The 21190-nt window shown below is 32.9% G+C and overlaps 1 long non-coding RNA gene across 1 annotated transcript; it reads right to left on the reverse strand.

The window, feature by feature from the left end:
- Nucleotides 1-10666: 10666 nt before the first annotated feature.
- LOC123540410 (uncharacterized) lies at nt 10667-11657 on the reverse strand. Its single transcript, XR_006684171.2, has 2 exons — nt 11380-11657; nt 10667-10939 (listed from the first exon to the last, which is right to left on the reverse strand). It is a non-coding gene; the product is annotated as an uncharacterized LOC123540410 (long non-coding RNA).
- Between the last annotated feature and the right edge of the window lie 9533 nt (nt 11658-21190).

Below are 21190 nucleotides of genomic sequence, written 5' to 3' on the forward strand. Positions count from 1 at the left end.
ATATACAACAAGTTTTCAGAGAAACAAAAATCTTACAGATATGCAAAATCGTCAATTCTATGGTGTTATTTTCTAACAGAAGTGTTGAATCGACAAAGAATCTATTATGGAAATGCAGTGATAGCAAAATGCTTTGGTCGAAATTAATTACTATGTTCAAAAACAGTGATATTCAAATATGCATTACAAATAATTATTGTTTAGACACTCTGTCAATAATTCGTTTAAACCATTTCTAAACTTTGACAATAATTCTTTTAACCCAATCCTAAATTTCATCAGTATGTTGAAAAGTATTGCTTTTAACGAAAGTAAACTTCACAAACGTGCACCACATTTTACTTATTTCTTTCACTATCTAAGAGGACGATTAGGCAGTTGTTGACTCGAATAACCAACTAGTTGCCAGTTGGTTATTTAAAATTTATTGGCATGTTCGATTACATTTTAAACTCAAAATAAAACACAGTCTAGCAAACGTTATAGGCTTATCAGTTTTCATTTCGCGCGAATATCCAAATGCTTACTGGAAGGTAGTTGGTAATTCAAATTTTGAAGAAAAAAGTACCTTTCTTAAAAGGATCAAATCATGTCATTTAACGATTGAGTCTTTGCAACGATCAGGAGTGCCAGCTGCCAATACACGACATGTTTAAGAAATTCTTCTTTCAGACACAAAAGGATAAAATCATTCAATTTATCGCTTAATGTGCTCTTAGATAACAATTGCCAACACGTTCAATATCTCCAAAACAACAGTGGCAAAGATCCAATAAGATTCGGCACCAAGAATGCAGCCTCCTTGAAGCAAAGCCCTACAGCAGGCAGTGTATGAATAAATTTTAAAATGACTGACGTTTACATTACCATAATAGGACAAGATCGCTCACCTTCGTTACACAGCTTGCATGAAAACGTTTTGATAGAAGATTACGCAAGGAAAAGATCTGTTTAAATAGGGCCAGATTTTCTGACAAGAAGATTTCCGCAAAATGAGGGCGGGTAGTGTGGGAGAGATGAATGATTAAACAGACAATATGAAGGTATAGTAAAATATAATGGACGTGAACTTTGGGGAGGGGAAGTGATGGGAGATAATGACAGGATGCAATATCAAGAAACACAAGAAACAATTAAGAGGAAAAATAAATCTTTTGTTTGGTTGGGGTGTGGGGCTTATAATGTGTGCGTTGCCTGAAGATTTTGGTCTCCCAAGGAAAATGTATGTGATTTCTTTTTCTGAATGCTGGCCAGCAATTTTAAAGAAGTCTCCAGTTAGACATACTGGGAAAACTAGCACAACCCCAAACAGCCATGTTTTTTACAAATCAATCGGCTTGAATGAATTTTGTAGGGTGTCACCCACAGAACACTGCATTTAAATAATCTGAGATCGGACCAGGGGTTTCAAAAGATTTTAAAAAATGTCCATATACTGGCACGGCTTCCCTTGCAGAAATGTATTTTAACGAGACAGAATTTAGTAGAATGTCACAAAAGATTTAATTTACCATAGAAGTAGAGTATGCATATGTCCAAGCGGGAACAAATGTGAGAATTCACTAGATCTACGACATTTATGACAAACTAAATATATTGTATTTTCATTCTGTTGGACAATTACATTAATCTGTCTTAGATTTGACGCAAAGTGTTGCAATAATGCTAAAATGATTACTGAATTACCGCCGGAACGCTGCTAAACAGTATAAATTTAAAATGACGTCACAGGCGTTATGACGTAATGTATCAGTAACCGTGCAAAATTAATAGCTTTTCTTCTGAAAATACGTGATTTTGAGCAGGTTTTTATTCAAGTTTTCTTTAAACAGCAATTACTTGCCTAAATATTTTTCATATATTTTTCGTTATAAACACTAATACTGAAATGTCTTCTGGATGGTAAAAAGACTTATGTTGTAGGGTAGACAGGCGGTCTCAAGGTTAATTATGACGACCATTTTCAAATAAAATAGACATTTGGATGCACTACGTATTAACATTTTTATTGAGAATTTTTGGTATAATTATACAAATAACTATGCTTAAACTGTCCACATTTTATCAGAAACTGGCGATATCAGAAACTAAATTCATGTTACCATGGAAACGAACCTGATGACCTATATATGTAACAATGAAAATCAAAGGCCTTGACATTGAACTATTTAAGCCAGAAAATCTTTGACATTTTTTCAAAATTGTTCATGAGAATTATGATTTAAAACACATAATTTAATGATTTTCTACATAAAAGTCAAATGAGGAATTCATTGTCCATGAGAATTATGACTTCAAACACATAATTTAATGATTTTCTACATAAAAGTCAAATGAGGAATACAGGTTCTCGTGTACATTAAGATTTTATAATTGGTAATTTAATAGGTGAAAATGAAATAAGTATGTTAAATAGTTTTAGAAAAAAATGCTTTGAAACTAAATGTAACAGGAACGATATACTTGTTTGATAATTTTTAAGAAATTACGTTAAAAAGCAAGATATAATTTACGCATCCCTGTTGCCGTGATTACAACATAATGCAAGTTAAAGCATAGCAAAAGTTCCTTCAAGTCCTTTCTTACTTAAACTGAAACATAAACGTAAACAGAAACTTACATCGTAGTTGCTTTGAAAACCGGGGACTTTCTCAACTGTTCTTGGACTACGAATAACAAAGTTACAATCACCACACGGACTTGCGATTTTTATGCATAAACTGTTGCATTTTTGGCGTCTCACCAAACAATACCAATACCTGAGACCGATTCGAATTTAATGCATAGACTGGCTAGTCGACTTATATTTCTTAAGTTTTCCTAAAGCATTTTCAACGGAGATCCTATATCATCGATTTATTCTATTTATCTTGCAACATCGACTCTCACTGGATTCACGGTTTTTTTTTTTTACATATGAAAAATAAAAGGTAAGGGTAGATTTCCCGGAAGCACTGAGCACAGCAAACAAAGCCACACTCATACATCGCAAAATAGACCTGCCAATAGAAAAATATAGCAGAATTTTTGCGCATTATTTTGCGCTGGCAGGGCCATTTCAATTCGATGTGACAAACAAAACGATCTGTATTAATTACAAGTTGAAATAAATGATAACTGAAAATTATATGTATTCTTTTCTATACATTTTTTTTTAATTTTCTACAATGAATTATTATTTCGTTTAAACATGTTAAAGAATATTGCTGAAATCACATTTTTATAGAAAAATATTTATGAACATATGAATGATTTTAGCAGCGAGCACAGTCAAGGACCTTTTTTCAAAGAATGCACGGTCATTTCTTTTACGGGGTGGGGGAGTGGGGGGGGGGGCGTGTAGGTTTGCAGAGGTTTGGAGTCACTTCGATTTGCACTTGTCCGCATTTCAATCCGTGCGTCCGAATTTGTATTTTGGTGTTTTATGCGGGATTTACCCCAGTTCTTTTTATTTTATCTTGTGTTTCTTGATGATGTTTTGTAGTACGCTCATAACTCATACCACCAACCCGATGTAACATAAAAAAGTTGACTTAGTCATGCATTGTCAACAAGTAGCATAATGGCCGTACAGTGTCATAATGTTGGGGAACCCGTATGCTTTGGACATATATTTAGAATTTGGTTGTGACCGAAAGCTGTGTACATATTGAAAATTTCAGATTTGTTTAAAACATTGGTTAAACATTAAAGGTTTCCCATGCCTGTATGTTAAAAGTTTTTTTTATTTGCGTCAAATGTTTTCTTCAATAAAGTTGCAAAATATTTCATGCAGTTTAATAAAATGGTGGTTCTTGCAACTTCTGGTCTTAAATGAGCGTTCTACGATCTTGTTATATATCAGTACAGTGTTTGTCTAATTATGTGTGTTACAATGTTTACCATGTAGCAATGACCAACAGAAAAATTGCTGCACTATGCAATAATAGTGGTCACATGTCGATTAGATTTTAGAAATTAGGGAAGAAAATGTATGTACCTGTACATATAATTATACAATGTCAGTATGTAAAGTCTGTTTTAAATATTGATCATCAATGTGTGGAACCCCAGGATTGGACGCAAGGACAATACCTAAATAAGTACAGGGTATGCAGGACACAAAATATAAAGACATTTTAATGACTGCCATAGATATGTCTGTAAGGCAAAATAAGTTTTGCTCTGATTTCAAGGTACTGTAGATAACAAGAGGGCCATGTGAAGTAAAGGTGTAATACGGTGCTTTTACCTCCTTGCTTATCAGCTAGCTTATATGGCGACGTGGTAGGGTGTCCGCTTAGAGAACTCAATGTCCCAGGTTCAAATCCAGGTCGGTCCAAGGAGATTTTTGGAATTTGTTTCTTATCATGCAAAAAGAGTACAAGTGGTCCAAATTCCATTGCTGTAGAATCAATACAGAAAGTTATTTCTAGCATATTATTATGGTCATCTTATTTACAAATTCTTGTTCCGCAGACACAACCCTTTCAAATGATACCAAAAAAAATCCCCCCCAAAAAACATTTGTATATCGGATATCTTAATCTGCTACTGTTCAATAAATCTAAATCTACCCTGGTGACAAGGTATTGTGCCTCATTAACTGTGGAATTATTTTAGAGCTGGGTCAGCGGTTTAAGATGAACAGGTGTTAAACTTTTCAATAAGGCCAAATAGAGAAACCTGTCTTACGGCCTGGCAACAACATATTTAACGAATTAGAATGCTTTGAAGAACATAGATAGAAGGTCGCTAAATGCTCATTGGTGTGAATAGTGACAGCGATTTCAGACAATAAGAGTTTCAAAGTTTTCCTTATATAAATTATCTATATAGGGAAACTAGCCCTGTGCACCATTGGCCATTTTTCCGAAACAGAATGATTACGAAATTATTTTAAATCGAGTCATTAAGTCCAGAGATTTTCAGTTTTTCATATATAAAGGAAAACTAGCCCATCCAAACCCCTAGTGGCCATGTTGTAAGCGACACAAAGTGTTTGGTAAGAATTTGGTAGGTCACTAAAGGACCATTTCTGTGAAATTATTTCGAAATCGGGCCAGCGGTTTCTGAACAGGAGACTTTAAAAAAAATCTTTGTTTGTTGCCTTTCCAACCAGAATACTAAATGAATGGCCAAGTTTCGAAGGAAACGTACAGGGGACAGCCCATGGAATATTCCCATGAACATTCATTGAAGCCGCCTAGGTGGAGTAGTAGGGTATACGTAATTCAACGAAATTGAGGACGACGGAAGACGGACATCCAACGATTCAAAAGCTCATCATGAGTACTTCATGCTAAATAGAGTTAAAAGGTAACACAGTCAGACATCAATGACAAAACCAACATATAAAGAAACACACTAGGGCACAACCTTGCAGTGGTCAGTGGAGAAAAAACAACATTAAGACTTTGAACTGGTTTGTGATATACACTTAAATTCATTGATAATCCTCACCATGTTCCAAAACCAAAGTACAGTGTGTATAAAAGTTATCCATGCAATGTGAATCTCTAACGCACGCAGCAGTAACAAACGGTACAATATAATGTATAAGGTACTCACCTGACCTCGACTGTAGATTTCCGGCAAAGGTGATTTCTATGATTTAACCTAATGACCTATTATATGAGCCCAGATAACCAGGTTTCAGATTTTGCTCAAACATTGTTCAGACACACATTTAGGCCAAGTTTCATACAAACAAATTTATTATCGCCACTTCCAATCTAAAGACAAATATTTAAGCAATGATTCGCATAGATTTCGAAAAGACCTCTAGGGTGTTAAATTATTTTAATAATTTGACTTTATGACCTAGTTTGTGAACCACAAAGACACACATTCGAACTTTATATAGATTTTAAAGACAAATATTCTGACTAGGTTTCATAAAGAACAGGTAGAAAACGTTGCCTCTAGAGTGCTAACAGGGTTTTTCTATTAATTGACCTCTAACTTAGACTTTGATCCAGTCTCCAACTTTTTTTTATCATGGCAAAGAGTATGACCAGTTCCATTTACATAGTTAATATAATGACTCTAGCGCAAAGTTTTGTAGGATTTGTCCTAGTGGCTTAGGTTTTGGGCCCCAGATTCAAACTTGACCTATATATTATAAAGAAAAAAACATTTTCACAAGGTTACATAAAGGCCAGGTAGAAAATATGGCATCTAGAATGTTAAAAAGACTTCACTATGATTTGACCAAGTTTAGCATTAAAGATAAATACTGTGAATAGATTACATTAAAACCTGGTAGTAAATACGGTCTATAGAGTGTTAAAAAGGTTTTTATGATTTCACGTGGTGACCTAGTTTTGACCCCTTATGTCCCAGTTTCACACTCATCCGGGATTTCATAAAGACAAATATTCTAGTCCATTGTCATAAGATTTGTCTAAAATTCTGTTAATGAACCCCTTGTGGACGCTGGCCAAAGGACGTTGAACCTACAAAATAGCTTACCCTAAGCCTTTGTTTCAGGTATAATATACATTGTAAATGTATTCAGCGTCTTTGCATACGGCAAAGCAACAAGAGAAACTCTTTCAAGGACCTGACAGATATGGCTGAATGCAACCACTCACGTATACTCACAAATATACAGCTAATGACAACCAGCAATCATACACAAATCATCATTTAGCCGTTTTCTTTTACAGTTTACTATGCTTATATATCTAATTATAAGAACAGTGCAATGATTGTTAATGATTTCTTTTGAAAACAAAGCAGATAACAATTAAGTAAATGTTTAAGAGCTATGACCGATATATCACAAAATCAAATAGCTCCACCATTTATTATATTTAAGTGCCATGTGGCGACTGTAAAATGTCTCCCCGTACTTGGACTCAATGTTGTCTTAATATTTGGGATCATTACTTCACGTTAGATGATTTTTACTTTATAAATGCATACGAACATCTATTTATAAGATATCACATATCAAGATCAAAACATTACATTTAATCACGCCGCTTATGTTGCAGCAGAACAGAAACCTCATTTCTGCAGGTTGGCCGTACATTTCGTAATACACACAACAAAACAATTAACACGATATTCAATAATTTCCTGATATGTGAATACTTGTTGAATACTCCTTTTGTAAACTCAGCATATCTTTAAGACGTAGGACTGTTAATAGCACATAGAAATATAACAAGAGCTCCGTAAAACGGAGAAATATACACCCGAAGAGTTCTAGATCGGAGGAGGAGGAAGTAAATTTTAAAGAATTGTTTGTGCGGGTGGGGCTTAAGGGGTGTTTGTGCTGTGACGGTGATGGAATGTACAAAGAAACTAAAAGTGATTTTTTTCTGTGAGGAATGGGGGGATTTATTTGCGTGCGTGCGTGTGTGTGTATTGTGGCGGGGAGGGGGAAGGAGTAATATGGATTGTTGCACTCCTCAAATCGTCTTATCATCACCAACCCAAATTTCAGTTAAAATCTTGACCGTTGAACGTTGACCTTCCAACCAAGTTTATATGCCTGCACGTCGCCTTATTGCAACCTAACTATACGCCAAGTTTGTAGTCAATGCCATGAACGGTTATTATGTTATGCTCTGGGCACAAAATATGGGTGGAAGAGGAGATTAATGTGTGGATGGTGAGGTGTGTGTGTGTGTGGGGGGGGGGGGGGTGGGGGTGTGAATTGTTGCACTTCTCAACTTGTGTTCCGGACACAAAATACACAGGATATATTTGAATTCAATTAATGACCTTAACCTACCAACCAAGTTCATGCGCTCTGCACATTGCCACATCGCCATCTACCATCGCCAAGTTTTAAGTCAATATCTTGAATAGCTCTTACGTTATACTTCGGATACGAAGTATGAAGGATACACTTGAACTTTTAGCTCCAGCTGTTACCTTGATCTTTGGCCTACCGACCCTGTCTTTGCGTTCTGCACATCTTCTCATGGCCATATGTCAAGTTCAAATTTAATAACTTGAAAAGGTCATTGAGTGTTGCTCTTGACACGAAATATGACGGATAAACAGACAGTGGCAAGCGCCATAACATAACCCGTCCGTTTATTCTAAACAAGCGTATAAAAAGTCACATTAAATAGAATTATATTTTTATTATTCATATTACTACCTTTCACCATTTGTAAAATGTCACAAAGTACACGTATGTGTTGTGTAATGCTCTTTCAAGATAGGTAATGACAATAACGTTATTGCGTCTTGTCATCATTTGTTTCAAACTCAATTTTTTTGCTAGTTTGTAAATATTAGATATCTAAGTATGTTTTGGGACACTTTGAAAACAGGTTGAAGTCGTAAGTTAAAGAAAGTTATATGACAAAAATGTGACAATTCTGTCTTAGTGAACGCTAAATATTGAATAAGTGCTTCAAGTAAGATTAAGATATTTGCAAAATAACAAATTTATGTCTCAAATTTGGTTCGAGGTAACATAAGAAATGTTTTAACTATAGAGACACGTGATATTCATATTGAAACAAATTATAACACACATATACAATTATCTATAATCACCCGGCCCCATGAAGCTATATGTCAATTCTGCTAAAATTAAAATTATGATAAGAATACTTCATGAAACGGTTGAATGTAGTTTCTTTCTGCACTCTGTCTCCCTGTTGTATTTACTCATTTATGACAGATCAAACTCACAATGCGAAATTCCATAAGACAAGCTGTAAAATCAGTTGCACACAATACTTCCTAAATTCAATTTTAACGAGCGTAGCAGATTACGAAACTTAACTTTAAGCATGACATTCCTTAAAGTTAAACAATATGTTTAATCACTTACAGTAAGAAGCATCTTCAGTTGACCGGTCATGAGCAGAAAATTCTGATTTCTAATATATCTACTGAGCAAACCGTAGTGGCATGTTATGTAAATGTCGTCTCTTAAAATCTATACTATTCAGTAAAAGAATACATTTATTTTAGTTATGCGGAAACGCTTATGGTTGAAATGGGAAGCTTGGTGTTTTCAAATGATCAATTTTGGAAGTGGACACACTGTTTCAACTGTAAGATGTTGTACATTTCTTTTATTTGCTATACCATTCTAGTGAAGAGACTAGACTGATATATCATGATATTGCTCCTTGGAATTGTTGTGCTTCTGTGTAGGCGAACTTTGTCTCTGTCTTTATTGTTGTTGCTGCTACTGCTGCTATTGTTGTTGCTTACTGCTGATGTTGACAGTTTTGTCATTGAGGAAAAATCCAGTTTCTGTTTATCATCGATGAAGTATCTGGGGCTTGGAGGGAACTTCTTCAAATCTTCTCTACCAGTTTCTGATAAACACTATAAAGGTTACTGAAATTACTATATTTAAAACTATAAAATCGATCGTCATGTGCAGTGTAATGGGAATCAAACTATAGATAACAAAGTTAAAAATCTGGTGTCGAGTTTCTGAGCTTTTGGCTGCAATGAAATGTAGAAATTAAAGTCGGCATGTTATCACTTCTAACAACTTTATTGCCATATATAGTTTATTATTATAATCTGACACGACAAGAACTTCGAATTGTATGGAAGTTCTGTATTTCTGTCATTTATCCAGATATTTTAGTTGAAATAAAGTCGGATCCGGCATACTGACATGGTAATGTTGCAACAAATAAAAGGAAACTGTATCTATGAAACGGGTAATATTACAATTTTCCAAATTAAAAAGAAGAAATAAATTATGGGAATTTCATTACTTATTTCGAAATATCTTAAAACTACGCGTACAGACCTATGTATATGTCGTAAAACAAAATGGTAGACAATGATTATATATCATTTACAATACTGGCACACTAAATAAAATCTAAAATGCACGGAAAGCATGGTAACAAAGATCGCTGCACGCTCTTGACGTTATTGACGTTAGAAACTGGTATGTTTGTCGATAAGAAATTACAACTCTTAGCACTTCATAACAAACTTTAATCCGCGAGAATGCCACTAACACGATCCATTTGTATTTGACAGTTTCCAAACTGTCAAAATGCTTGATTTATCAAGAACTTATCGGAAAATTCAAAAGAACAAGCAGATGTTTCATATATTTGATAAGCATTAATAAAATTCAAGAAATATCCTAAACCAGAAACATTCATTCATAAAACATAATTTACTTATGTCCATATAATTATGTTAGAACTGCTCTATCCGAAATCGAATAATGCGCATACTTTCATTTTGTTTTACTAACAAATGCACACTACGAATTTTGGTAGTTAAGATAATATTATTTTTGTACATAAACATCAAATGGCAATGTTTGAGTGGCTATCCGATGTCAGATAAGCCCAAAACATTTAACTATCTAAAATCGTACTGAAGAAAAACTTGAGTTTTGTCGTAACTATCCAAATTCAGATAAGCTTTAACAATATCCTATCTGAAATCGAATGAAGCTAAACTAAATGTTGGCGTTGCTATCCGAATTTAGATAAGCCCTAACAATTAGCAATAAAAAGAATCAGAGTTGACTAAAATTAGATGTATTACAATGAGACAATGTTTACTATCTGAATTTGGATAGAGAAAAATCTTTGTAATGTTGTTACTATCCGAATTCGGATAAGCTCATTCAGTATAGGAAAATCTGGAAGTTGTCATTGGCGAAATTCTTATAAGCCACGGTATTGGGAAGAGCAGGCAAAATAAACGGTGTGACACATGATGAAACAAAACATATTTTAATATATATTAATTTCATATGAGCTTTGATATTACTCAACAATATACAGTTGTTATATTATTATTAAGTATCTACATGTTTCTGTCCTTTAATTGGCAAATGGTAAAACAATTAAGCATAACGTTATTTCTTTTAGAGAAAATATTTCATGACTCCACATTGTCAGTGTATTAGATATTCACATTCTTCTTTTGCCAGTCTACCAGATCTTTTCCCATCCTGTCAGGTAGCAATATATGAAGGTTTAATATCAACCTGAAAGTTAAAAGTTATACAACTATATGAAACGTATTTAATAATTGTATTACATAAAATGTAATGAATTTGCTACAAACAACGCTTATGTGATGGAAAAATACTAAGAAAATATGGTTCTTGGATCTAAATAACATTATTCATATTCAATAAAAGAAATCAAACATACTGATAATTTGCTGACAATAATAAATATTTTATTGTGTTATGTGAGGAATAAGCCACGCTCATAACATGTAACTGCACTATATGCGCGGTAATATTTTCATTTCTTTTAATTGCTACTGTTCTTTATTTCTATAAATAAATATGCAAACTATTAATTGCACAATCTATAAGAACTATTATGAGTTTTATATGCAAACTATTTACATTCAAACAAGCGTATGTAATTTTATATTCTTTATAAATCCATATTTTAGAAGATAATAACTGAATACCTTTTTTGTTGGCTTCTCCCAGTAAATCCAAAAACGTAGTATCACATGAAACATCATTTATTGAGTTAAATCACTGGTTAATTCCGTCACATAGTTTGCAAACTGTACATGCACTAGATTTAGACATTTACTTGGCGAATCCTATGCCATTTCCTAGATAATAACATCGGTAAGAGCACAGTAGGCGGTTACTACAGAATGATTGACTGAACTGTTATTATGTAACCTGTAGATAACCTCAACCACTCATCATACATTCTGATGCTGATGTTATCTGTGAGAAGATTCTTTTGAGTTTTAAGGGCCAGTAGTTCTGTTTATAAATACAAACATGTGGTACTGATATTGCTGATCAAGAGAATTGTACGACCATTAGTAAATTTTATCTACCTATGGAGGAATTAATGCATCTCAATAATTATGTTCTTATTACTAAATCTTAGCTCAGTAGGTAAGAGCATTGGTCTATGGATCGCGGGGTCGCGAGTTCGATCCTCGGGCGGGGCGCATGTTCTCCGTGACTATTTGATAAACGACATTGTGTCTGAAATCATTAGTCCTCCACCTCTGATTCATGTGGGGAAGTTGGTAGTTACTTGCGGAGAACAGGTTTGTACTGGTACAGAATCCAGGAACACTGGTTAGGTTAACTGCCCGCCGTTACATGACTGAAATACTGTTGAAAAACGGCGTTAAACCCAAAACAAACAAACTTATTACTAAATACAAAGCTCTAAACACCAGCTTGGTAATAAATATAAACATATCTTTAGCAAAATTTAATGATAATATACAATTGTATCTTATAATGTAAAAAATATCTACAGAAAAAGATGTGTGTGCAAGTTATCAGAATTCTAGATCTTATTTCTGTATATTGAGGAATAACTCCACAATAGAGTTTCAAGAGCTTGTATGTGATCGATTTCATAAGGTCACTTAATCATTATATATCAAATTATTAACATTCATATCTTTTAAACTCTAAATAACACGTTGAAATGATTTTCTTCTTATGCTAGTGATATTGTCTACATAATGCAGGTACTATATAAAAATTTGATTTAACCATTGGTAATCAGTGCAGCATCTTGACCATATATCTATATGCAATAGCTTATCTGTACTATTATTTCTGATACAGATACAAGCATTACATGTACACTTCTAAAACTAAAGCTATCATTGAAGGTGAATATACACAAGCACGCACTGATACAGTACTTGTAATTTGACGCACACAAGACTGGATAATAATGTAGACTGCATGTAAGTAATATAGTAACAAAACACGGAGTCCTATATTTCTGCAGACTTTTTTTCTGAAAAAAACCTTATATGCACCATACACAATCAAGGCTAGATACTTGTCACTTGTTTGAGGTTTCATTAAATTACGTGATGAGGAGAGTTAGTGCGCACAATAATGTGTCGACGGACAGACAGACAGACAGGAAGACAGACAACATGAAATCAGTATATACCCTTACAAATTCGTTTTTAAGGGGGCAGGGTTATAAAAATGTGATAGAAGAAAACATTAGTGATGTATTATTTATGAAAGAAGATTTTTCTGTTAAAAATATGGGAGTTATGTTCCTTTTATTAAAACACACACAAGTCTCCTGTCTGTTTTCTAAAGTGTTATTTGTGATATCTTAAAACTTAGATTTCAAACAATAATGTTTCTTTAATTTTACAAAGTTACTTAGTATAAAACACAAAGTTTACGGAGAGATTTCTTAATTTTTTCACAAAGTCAATGTTACCTACTTAACACAAAGTATCTATATATTCATTTTTGAAAATCGGGTGTATATACCTTCTACGTATTTGCAAAGGATTCATCACGTTTGATAATCATCAAACAACTAACAATACAATCAGATCTAAAACCTGGAAGTCTTTGGTGATAAAACAAATCTCTATATCCATTAAATAAAGATCTTCAGATAAATACCATTGACAACTTCTTAAAGAGACTGGACACAAGTGCTATGAGGCAAACACTAGACTAGCTCCTAGACGATGATATACCTTTTTTACATTTTTTATGATTAAATGTAGTGAACTGAGCCAGTCTATATCCTATGTCCAATACCCTGATAATTTCAACATCATTCCTCTGTGAAAATATCTAAAATAGACTGGCGTTCGTCTCCATGAAATTAATGAAGTTCATCAAAATAGGAAAAATGTAGAAACATATCAGTCTAGTGGCTAGTCTAGGCAAACACCTAAAGCTTTCTTGACATGTAAGGGTATGATTTTAAAGAAATGGATTTTCAAATCTACAAACTAAATCAAACAACGAAATAATATTCAGACCTCAAAATTGAAAGTATAATTATCAAAATCTACTTGTTTTCATGAAAATCCAAGAACAGTATGTTCATTCTTGTTTTTACATGATTTTTAACAGTATATGATGTATGTAATAGAAAATTATTCATCATAATAAATACTTTGGAATTATTTACCAGAGCAGTTGATAATAAATTAATAAATTAACATAATAATTTAAGCTATTTGGAAGTAAGATTACAAACATTAAATAAATATATGTACTAATCTTAGTAAGGGAATGGTAACCAACATGGGGAACCTTACAGGACACATACATAGCATTTATTTATCTGGGGGAAAACAACATATTTTTTGTGTAGGCATGTAATAAGCCTGCTCGCTTGTGGTAATCACCTGACGACAGCATACGAGGGAGTTACATTTCCGTCTGAAATTTTCGGAGATTGCAATATTGTACATAAAGTAATCTAATAGACTTCCATCGCTGTCATATCAAACATCTGCAAAGTAATGCTAAAATCAGATTTTCTTTGAAAACGAATCACTGCATATGCGCTAGAAGGAGGAAGCTTTTGGTCAGCTAAATTTTGCCAAAATCTTATTCATCAAATTACTGACTTCAAATACATCAATGTCATGCTTAAAGAATTCATTAATGTATAAATCAATCTAACTTGTATTTGAACGAAGCTGCTTTACAGCCTGTCGGATTTCGTCTAAGGACATTTCTAAATCTATTTTTTTTCAAACATGACCAGTCCTGAAATTCCTCATTAAGGAAGCGCTTATTAAAGTACAAAATACCATGATCTGCTTGATAAAAGTGATCTTCTGGATTATTAATTGCTTCGAAATATGAAAGTGTCTTTGTTTATCTCGATTTTGACCCGTAACCAGTTGACTCTTTCAATAATTTCCAGTACTACTTTGCGTTTGTTAATCTAGCGTTATTAAACTAATTTATTTGTATTACGCTTATGTTCATTAAATTGTTTCTGTCTTATAGTCTTTACATTATAAATCCGACCTTGATTCAATAAGTTTGACTATGTTACTATCTGACCTATTTTCTCTCAACCTATTTCAATCACAATAAAATTTGTCTCTTTTTAATGAACATTCTTCATCAAACCATGTTTTATTTTAAATCTGTGGCGGAAGGTTTACTAACTCCGATTTTATAATTCTTGTTAAAATGTGGTGCGCAAACACTGTGCATAATGTTTGAAAAATGTAAAGAGTTGTATCGAATGAAGATGGATTACTTTAGCGCAAAAATGCCGTGTTAGTGCTTGGAACTGCCACGATATTTCCAGAAATGTTGTGCATTTTCCTGAAAACATTATTGTAATAAATTACTGTTTTCAAAATATTCTTTTTATTTTTTTTAGGAAACTTTAGGCTATTGAGAGAAGTTTTCAGGAAAGCTCGAAATATCAAGACAATTGCTGAAAGTATCGAAATAGCTGTCTTGCTAAGAAATGGCAATTGTGGGCACTAACACAAAAAAATCCAGATACTAATGTAAATTATTGCATTGATATAGACTATTGAGATAATCTTTTAAGATAATTTCGCTTTTTCAAGATAACTTCTTAAAAGTATTGCACCGGCTACTTATTAGACTAGTTCCTAGACTATGATATATCTTTTTACATTTTTATGATTGAATGTAGTGAACTGAGTCTATATCCTATGTCCAGTATCATAATTTAATATGATAATTGAAACACCATTCCTTTGTGTAATTCTCTCAAATGTACTGGATTTTCTCTCTGTATGAGATAGATTTATACAAAAAAGGGAATAATGTAGAAATATATTTATTACTAGTCTTATGGCTAGTGTAGCTACCTATCATCTCGTGCCAAAAACGTGCCACCATACTCAACAGTTATCAATTTTTATTAGTTAACCCTTGCCATTTAGTTTTAAAGGGGAACAATATTTTCAGAATGTTTCAAGGATCAATCGTACGGGACAGCACTCCTGCATAATATGTAATGTAGATTGTCGGTAAAGATTTTGTTTGTTTATCAAAAAAATATTTTATGAACTATTCACTCCTAAACCTTAAAGACCAACCGAAAGCTAATAATCACATAAACGTAGTATTAGGCATTTACCGCGTTAAGTTGTTTTTAAAACATCATGTGCTAGCTTTTTACATTTTGTTATTCAGTCAAATTGTTTTACGGTGTTCCGTTTGGACCACCATTTTTTTTTTATTTCATAGCCACATACCTCGAAAGTCGACACCACGACACTACGACACTACGATGAGGAAAGTCGAAAAAATGAAATTCAACACTACGATAGTGAATGTCGATATCTTTCTCGTTTTCACTATCGTGGTTTCATCTTTCCGTCACCGTGCTTTCGACTTTCGTTATCCTAGTTTCGATTTTCAATATCTTAAGTGGCAGAGGCCAGTTTCGCATTTGGCCCGGGTACGATTTTTTAATCAAAATAGACAGGTGCACTTTAAAGGCATTTACATTCAACTGGGTATTATTTATGATGTTTATAGAACTGAGGATTCCTGCGTACCAGTAGTTATTGTGTAAAGTACATGTACTTGAATCGATTTTCCTAGCTCCGTGCAGACAGCCGGGTCTAAAGTCTTACATGAGGTAACGGAATTCAGACGAAATGGAAACAGTCATTCATCCTTCCAGATTCAGCTCAAAATAGCGGAAAAAGTAAACGGTTATGAGACACTTTTCTTCCCACCATTATTTTCGTCTGGCCACATGCTTTAAAATTATGCATGTGTTTCAGGTCAGTCATTTGCAGATAATACGGTACAGGTCGCGCAAGGTGTGCATTTTGGGCCATTTTTTCCTCAAAATTTAGTGTCCTGAAACCTGCGTTTTACTCGTTTTTATAACAGAAGCAACAGAATCGGCAGGCTGAAAATGTCATACAATGAAGTGCTAAGTCTATGCAATACATTCGCTCAACACTTGCCTTGAATTTATCAGAATTGATTTTTCATGATTTGGTATCAGCCCAGATTTGTGGAATTTTCAAATTAACTATCCCTTGCCCCATAAGTTTCGATTTTCAAGTCGAAAGTATGATGATAAAAGTCGAAATTACGATGTTGAATATCGAAACTACAATGATGAAAGTTGAAAGTTCGATTGTGAAAGTTGAAACCACGCTGATGAAAACACAAAAGATGGTTGCTACATAAACATATTTGTGATACAACCCAACTTAGGTCAATTAAAGCGAAGTGTTCTGGCAAACTGCAAATAGATGTATATCTTCTCAGATTCTTCAAAAACATAATCATATAAATACAACACTTATATCAAAATCCTGTTCTTCGTTCAGCTGTCAGTAGGAAAGTAGAAAATGATTAACCTAATTATGTTAAAAATCTTAATACATTTTTTTTTATTTTAAAATTCTTATCGGTTATATTATAATAATAATATGTGAATATTATTGTGTTTTTTTTTTAGTTATCTGATTTCCCGTACAGATTAAACAACATTTATGCAAGCTCCGTAGCATAAGCTCCATATAACCAAGGTATATATCTTACACTCACTTTATGAGCTCTGTTTGATGATGTAGTAAATCAAATCAAAACCCAACACGTATCTTTGATTGAAATCTGTCATTTAATACCTAAATGACGAATTTGTAAACACAATTAAGAATAAATGGTTCTGTTACAGCATCATACATAATATGTGATAGGTGACTAATTTTATCAAGAAAAGACAAATATTAACAGTTGATATGCATTATCAAAGGTGGGGATCTAACCTTTATGACACATATTGCAAAAACATAATAAATGGATTTCATTTATTAAGTTATTAGCAATAACCCCATCCGAAGTAAAACATCAGAACTGTACGTGCTAGAACCTCTTCTATTGACAATTTTGAAGCTCTTGATAATTTGCGCGTAAGCTTTTCGTGCTCCGCAATTGAATAATATTAAAACCCGTACCGTCCCGTACTTGCATTAATATATTTATTTTTCAATAAATCTGTATATATGCTAAAACATCAGAGAAAGGTATCATTTCTATGTTATTTGGATGTCTTCATACAGTTCACTCGTTAATGATACCATGACTTAACTTGATATTTCATGTTCATTTTATGATATCACGAATTATTTGTATATCGTAAAATGCAATTAAAGATGTCCTTCAAATGGAAAATTAGAGCTACAAACTTGTGCTAGCGACCACCTGCCGACAACGACCGGTCTCTGGTCCCCCTGTACAAAAATGCTCATAAAAAGGCCGTGAATAGCGACCACCTGGCGACCGCGACCAGCGACCGGCCTAATTCATTCCCAAGAGTCATATTTGCCCCCTAATAACGACCAATCTGGTCCGTTCCGGCATGAAAATATTTGAAATCCGCCTAAATTTCACGACTTTCGCATTATAATAGCAAACATAATAATTTCTGCATGACTGATGTTTGCAAGTTTGCACCGGCCGAATTAATACATAGAACATACAGAGAGCAAGAAGCTGTAAATAATTTTTTTATCAGCATGATAATGACTTACTGAGAAGTGACCTTTCCCCTCGAATAAAGACCACCTGTGAACAAAGACCACTTTTGCTTGTTCCGACAAGTGGTCTTTGTTCACAGATATGACTGTATTTACATTCTGATACTTCAAACCAGTTTTCTGTGTGCTGATAGCTTCTATGATATAAATTTAATTATTTGATTACTGAGTTCTTCATGTAAAAGAATAAAGTTTAGATAGCATAAGAAAAAAACATTGTGAAAACCATATAATAGAATATATCAACTTATATTTTGGAATCGCAAATTGTTAATTGATATCTAAATCGCTTAAACTAGCTACCAACTGATATCTTAGGAAACGATTTAATAACGTAATTATAACTGAACAATGTTAATAGGACAAATACGGAAAAGTATTGATATACATCAAACCATGTTACTAAGAGTTTATAAAATCAAAACGATTTCAAGATAGTTATCAATGTGTTGTTGATATCATTAGATATTTTACATGTCCAAATAAATGATAGATGTGACAGCACACAGTCAAGTCAAATAGCGTACTTAGAGAAATCCGAAATGATGTTATTATTAACATACAGTAAACTGTTTTCACACCAAATTCGATTATCTTATTCATTTGCTATACTGAGAGCTATGACATTAGTTATAAGAAATAATAATTCAGGAAAACTTTATCAAAATCAAATTACATATTGTTCTCTATTATCATTGGTGAAAGTAAAACAAAAAAAATGACACTGATAGAAAAATAAAACGTCTGTTATTGAAGCCTTAGATTGAAATCTATATCAACCAAAAAGAAAATACCTATGTATGAAAGTTACATAATGTGATCTGTCAGTATAAAACAATTTTCCCTTTTTTGAGAACCAGAGTGGGAAAATCATGAACTACTGTCTTACTTTGTTAGAAAATTTATTGGTTTGTTGAAACTAAAACATGAGCAGTATTTGAGTCAACTCAGTTGGACCAATCCAGATATTGCGAGTTTGATATTAGTGACAATCTGACTGGAGAATAATTCGTTTAGGATCCAAGTATCCAAATTTTGTGGGAAAGTTGTATGACAGTTTACATTGCTTCAGTTAACAGACTAATAGGATAATAGGACTAAAATGATAATAATGTCGCGTCAAACAATAAAGAAAAAAAAAAGAACAAGTAGAATTTGTCAGAACAAATGTTACAAACTTTAGATACGTAGCAAAAATGAAACAATTTTTTTTCTGCGTTTTTTACTATCATTCAATATATAATAAATAACAATTATTATGTGTAAAAGTTACTAAATTCCAATTAATTCATCGGAATCCTTCTTTATCTTTTGTCATTTTCCGTCTGAAACAAAAGCAGCAATTGCTACAAAATACAATTCATTTATTATATTTACTACAATGTAATACCATCTAATAACATCGTGTCTAATAACATTTGTCCAGCATCTTCACTTGGTATATTTTTTTAATTAAGTAGCTTAAAATGGGCTATAAAATTACAACCCATTATTTTTTAAGTTATACTATTATATCTATATCATGCAGATGTTCTTATTTTAACTGCCCTTTTCGCAAATTTTGAAGACATTTTATGAGCATTTACTTTCTTTTTTACTAAGAATATTGACAAAAAGTCTCATAATTATGCCTACATGATCAATTATTACATGTATATTTCATTCACGGATGATTATCTAAAAAGATATGAACAAAATTGCACCAAATATGCAACCATCTCAGTTAATATACACTTTAATACTTTAAATATAAACAAATTTTACAACACCGGCCAGGTACATCATTTACTGCGGGATAAGAACCCTACAGTAATTAACTATGTGCTATAGAATTATACTGTCCGAAAATCTCTGAGCCATGCATGTTTGTTACTAATAATAGGGATGACCGCATTGAGTGTGACGTAGTGATACCTGTAATCTGAAAATGTGCTATATGATAGAGCTATATCATACATATCACAAACAATCTAATGTTTTAGGCACAGAGACATCATTTCATAATCAATATTTTTAAAACGGAGGATAGCATGCATGAAATTATTATTACTATGGACATCACAAACTGAAGAAGTTTTAGTTTCTATTAATAGAAAAAGGAAAATTTTTTTTTCTTGCTCTGTAACAAACAAGAAAGATTTATAAGCCCCACTAAATCTGAATCACTAGAACATATTGACTAGGATACTGACCATCTGTAATTACTAAACACTGATCTAATCCACCAATTTTACCAAGTAACACATTTCTGACAGGTCAGCTTAAGTTCACATCTGCTAAAGATATACATCAATGTTTAAACATGAAACTTAGGTACCGAGATGCTAAAATTAATTTGGCCCTGTATGTTTTTAAAGTATGGAATTTAACCAAATTGCCATAAATATAGTATTGACGACAAAAGAGCTACCGTATAGAAGCTACTGCAACTTATGTTTTCGAGATTAATTATAGTTATACAGTAGTATGGATACTCTAATACTTTTAAAATAAATTGCTCTCAGCAAATATCAAGTACTCAAGTTCATATGATCATTGACTGACATGAGTAAATAAACTTCAGTTACAGAAGTACGTTACCTCAAGACTTTACTGTTCTTTAATAAAATTACATGGTCTGACCGGTCAATATCCCAGCTTTGAAATAAATTAATATGTGATCATCAGCGGGTTTTACCAATTAATTGTAAATATAGAACTATTAGAACGTTGAAACCCGGTTCAAAGTTTTCTCTTTGTAGATTTAATTTCGAATTATTAACACAGATATATATGGCTTATTTGGATCACTTATATATCATATAATGATTATAATTAAATACAATCATATAAAAAGATAATAAACACTCAAGAGAATAAAAATGTGTGTTGCTATAGAGCATCAAAGTAAACAGTTTTTGCCTATACCCACAAGAAATAAATTGATGGGACTATAATATTTACTTTTTAT

This window comes from Mercenaria mercenaria, chromosome 4 (assembly GCF_021730395.1).
Source record: "Mercenaria mercenaria strain notata chromosome 4, MADL_Memer_1, whole genome shotgun sequence".
Taxonomy (NCBI): Eukaryota; Metazoa; Mollusca; class Bivalvia; order Venerida; family Veneridae; genus Mercenaria; species Mercenaria mercenaria.